The following is a 5,000-nucleotide window of genomic DNA, read 5'->3' as shown; positions in this document are numbered from 1 at the left end:
GGGACTGAATACCAGAGGCCCGTTTCTCGAAAGTCCCAAAAACTTTTCGGGCCCGAAAAGCCATTTTTGAAACTGCTGTCCGCTTATTTTGGAAAGCTCATCTTTTAACACGTTTTCAAGGTACCAAAAAGCAAAATGACTGTGAAGTTTGACGACTTAAACCCTCTCCGTTCTTGAGATGCAAGGGAATTTGTCATACCCGAAAATGGCCCGTAAAGTTTCGGGACTTTCGAGAAACGGGCCCAAGGTCTCGTGAAACATTGTTGAATCAAAATGTTGGTGATAAGTTGAAACCGTTTGCCCACCCCACCCCGGCAGTCAACATCGTTCAACAAAATCGAACTGATGTTGAAGCAAATTTTTAAGTCGTTTGTCCTGGCCTTAAAGTGCCCATAACCTAAAAAGTTTTATTTTCCTATAGAAAGTCCATATTAAAAAATGAACTTTGGCGGAAGAATTTTTCAATTCCAGTGAGAGGCGAATTTTCTACGATTTTTTCAACCCTACATGTACAGGGAGGTTGATTTGGTACACCCCTTCCGCTGGTCAGGACTTCACGGGCTCGCTGTGACGTAGATTAAGGAATGCTTGTTGGCGTGGGTCTTATCTTTTCTTACTAATCAACGCCAAGTATCCCTCAGCGATCGTTTCTGGTATTTTTCAGTAAACAAAAAAATCAATCATGCCTATATTTATCATCAAGGAAAGTGCCTCTGAATCTGGAAGTGAATAAAATGCCAATTTAAAAAGAAGCATTTGAGGCGAGTAGTTGCCGGTCTCGACGAGTCAGCCAGCTCTAGCACTGAAACCCAGAACTACACGGAACCCTACGTGGAAGAACCATTAGCAGACGAGGAATGGTTACAAAATTATACAGAAAAGAACAAAAGGATAAGGAAGGTCTCGCGAGGGAATTAAAGTCAACGCTTATGTCTGTTCCTGTAAGCGAATTTCATCGGCCTTCAACGATCTTTTCGTTTTGCTGTTCATACAATACTGAAAGTCATACTCTTTGAAGTGAAACTAGCACAGTGGAGAAGTTTTGCTGGGCTTTTTTTTACCAAGACAAAATCTGTAGCCATTTTTTCTTCTTTTTGAGGTATTGCGTTTTGCGAGTCGAAGGATTCCTACGTATACTTAATCTTTTTTTAGGATCAGCTGTGTTGTTACATCGAGTGGTTACGCATCTTTTAGGCATTTTCAAGGGAATTATTCCTTACAATTCTGTTTATATCGCTATTCCTTTTTCACTTGAAGTCACGTGTTCCTTAATCTACGTCACAGCAGTATTGTGACCGGGAAGAATCGATAGAAGAGTAAGGCAAATGGTGAGCCAAAATGGCGGCAAATTTGAACGTTTTCTAATTTCCTTTTTAAATCGCCTTTTGGCAAAATCGCAATTTTTTTTCCGCGAAACGTCTATGAGATATGTGTAGATTCAGATGACTAAGTGAGAAAAATTAGGTTATGGGCACTTTAAGCGCTCAAAAGTATGTAACATCCAATCGGGGCTAAAATATGTCTTGCTAAGAAATCCACTTTGGTTGACACAAACTGTGATTGGTCTTGAATGTCTGTGGCACCCTCCTAATATGTTTGTAAGAAAAAACACCTCTCGCAGCTAGGAAAGCGATTTTCGGAAAATCTTCGCCACAAAACGAACAGTTCTCGCGTCAAGGGGTTTTAAACGAGGCGATTTCGGGAAGGGGGGGAGGGGGGGGGGGAAAGGAGATGGAGGGCTCTAGATTATAGAATGCATGTCCACCTCTCTGCACACATAAAAAAATAGCGCCCTCTGTAATACCGCTGTACCGTGGCTCATTTCTTTAAAGTCCTGAAAAGAAAGTTTCCAAACTACGATCCGCTTATTCTGGAAAGATGGTCTTGAAACATATTTTAAAGACCAAAGTAACACAATACTTGCAAAAAAATTTGGTTTTATTAACTCCGTTGATAAAGCCAAATTTTTGTGTGCTACTTCCCCACCGACGCAGCACCACAGTGTCTTTAGAAACTACCTTTTTGTACAATATTTGCAAAGTTTCGTGCCTTGAAACGTTTCCCTTTTGAAGATACCGAGGAATGTATTTCACCCGACTGAAATACGCCCGAAAAGTTTCGGGACCTTTGAGAAACGAGCCCCTGATAACTTGCATACTCCACTTTTTATTGGCAATTTCAAAAGCTGCCTTTGGCCAAGGGTAACCTGGTTGTCAAGGGAACCATTAAATCCCGACCACTGTTAAGCCTGAACACTAGCGCTGAGCTAGGATTACTTCAGTTTACCAAAACGACCAAGGTAGAGTGCAACCCACCTGTAAAATTCAGCCACTGTGCAAGCCAGGACCAATTTGTGACCCATCTAACATGTGAAGAAAAAGGGGTATCGACACTGGTTTGCCGGTAAGCACAAGAGAAAATAAAGGCCAAGATAATTGTGCATGGACGAAAATGTCACTCCTACAGCCCACAAACTCAGAAAAATCCCCTGCAACCTAGTACAGTAAAAAAGTCTGCAAAAGAAGAACCACAATCGTGTTAGTTCCACGACCAACCCACCACCTGGTCTACCAACCTTGTGGTTGCGCCTAAATCGCACAACATGGATACCATAAGGTTCTGCACAGTCAGTAGAGTACCCAGCACCCTATTTTGGGTCCAGGAACAGAAGCCTTGACCGTAGAAGACATCAAGTTCAAACTGGAAGATGCCACGGTTTTCAGCTGTGTGCTCGATATGAACGAAGGCTACCATCAGCAGATGAATGCAGCAGACACCTGTCCACTTCCTATGGAACAACTTCAAGAATGCGATGCACAAGACTGAACTATGGAACATTTTCTGCCCAAGATACATTCGGCAAGGCAATGGATGACACCATAGGGGGCGTCAACGGCCTCGTTCACACAAGAGACGACTTCATCTCTCTTTGAGGTTGGCGTTAGAGTCCCAACCCCAGTCCCTCGGAGAGCCTGTTCGCAGGCTACTTCACTGTGTTTGGGAAAAGCTTTGACGATCGGCACCATAAGGCAATGACTTAGGAAACTTCTACAATGATTCAGAGACTAATACCGATAACACTAGTACTGTGACTGATAACATTTCTAAACACTATTTACCCACTAGAATAATTACTATCTGCAAGATTTGTTCATCCATTACATACATACATACATACATACTTAATTGACCGCTCCCCATAGGGGCTTTTCAGGGCCAATGAAACACAACGAAACGACAGAACAGAACAACAACAACTGTTAAGAATCCCAACTGGCCGGAGGCAAACCAGTTGGCTATTTACAAGTGCGGCTGGGAAGTTGAACCAGGGACTACCAGGATCAAATTCAACGAGTGGTCAGAGCCGGTCTTGAACCCGGGATCTCCGGATCTCAAGGCAAGCGCCCTAACCACTGGGCCACACTGCCTCCATTCAGTGGAGTCGTCACAGAAATCAGCTTCTCTCATATTTGCTCCCGAGGTAATATATAGTTTGCATACCAGGCATATTCTCGATTTTGCCAGAACTAGATGCGCACGGGATAAACGGGTAATGATGACGTTTTCACGCCAAATGCCCACAAGTAATTCTTTGGTACTGATTACGTTGAGCAGAACACGGCCAAGCGCGGAACATGGGAACGTAACTTCACAATCAAAGGGATATCGGTAATTCGGAAATTTAGGGTGTTCAGTGCCACATGCGTTCAATGTCACATGCGTTGAATCGAGCTGAAATATTCTTACTCTATAGTTCTCTTTAACCAGCCAAAGTAACCTAAGGCTTTTGCTTTTCTAGGGGACGATGAGAGATTAACAGGAAACGGAGCTAACGTCACAACTTACATAAACAGTGTAAGTGGTGTGGTTAACCTCGGCACTGGCGCTAACATCAGACAAGGTATGGAGGCGTACATGCATGAAATCTCTGTTTAAAATTGTTTCATAGGCAACGACTTCTTTCTGATATATATTTTTGCATTCAACGAAGGAGCGCCCTTTTTGATATGTTCATCCACCTAGTCTCTTTTTACATTGTTATCGCGGACTTTTAAAACATTTATTTTAATAAACAAAAGATCCCTCTGGCTGGTAACCAGTAACCTACGAACTCCATAATGCAGATATACACGATCAAAATGGAAGTGAAATATAATTGTGTGCAAGAGAGGATAAGGTAAGAGAGGGGATCCCCCATACATGGGTCGCTTCCAATAATATATTTTTCAAAAAAATAAAATTTTAGCGCGTGGTTCAGCTATGCAGCTATTTTTAGAGAGGCACCTGATTGGCCAGTTTTATAGTGACGTAATATGATCTTCACTTTAATGAGTGAAGATCATATTACAATAATAATAATAATAATAATAATAATGATAATAATAATAATAATAATAATAATAATAACAACTTTACTTTCACACGATGGCGTTTAACGCTGAATAGCTTGTGGGGTCGTGCACAAATAAAATAAAATAAAATTAATACATATCAAATTATATTGGTTTTTGAGAAGAGGGAAAAACCGGAGTACCCCGATAAAAACCTCTCGGAGCAGAGTGAAGAACCAACAAACTCAACTCACATATGACGCTGAGTCTGGGAATCGAACGCGGGCCACATTGGTGGGAGGCGAGTGCTCTGACCACTGTGCCACCCCTGCTCCTGGTTTGAGAGTGGAGTTTTCTTTCTTCACACATGACTAGTGGTAAAGCCGGAAAGAAAGTAATGCCAAAACTTGTTGATTTGGCCACCGTTTCTTTGTATTGGGCATGTATTAGACGCTATGATGTCATCTTAAAACGGCACAATCAAATATACATTTGCCGTCATTTCCAGGGCCCGGTTGTTCGAAAGCCGATTAACGCTAATCCCAGATTAAAAATTAACCAAGGAGTTTACCTCTCTACTCCCAAATGTTGTACGCTGATATTTGGCAAAATTTTACATTAGACGAAGTCAAGCTTAAAACCAAAAAATAACCAAAAGAAGCTTTCACC

The sequence above is a fragment of the Montipora capricornis genome, chromosome 13 (assembly GCF_036669925.1).
Source record: "Montipora capricornis isolate CH-2021 chromosome 13, ASM3666992v2, whole genome shotgun sequence".
In the NCBI taxonomy this organism is placed as follows: domain Eukaryota; kingdom Metazoa; phylum Cnidaria; class Anthozoa; order Scleractinia; family Acroporidae; genus Montipora; species Montipora capricornis.
The sequence above is the reverse complement of the archived record's forward strand: the minus strand, read 5'-3'. Positions refer to the sequence as shown.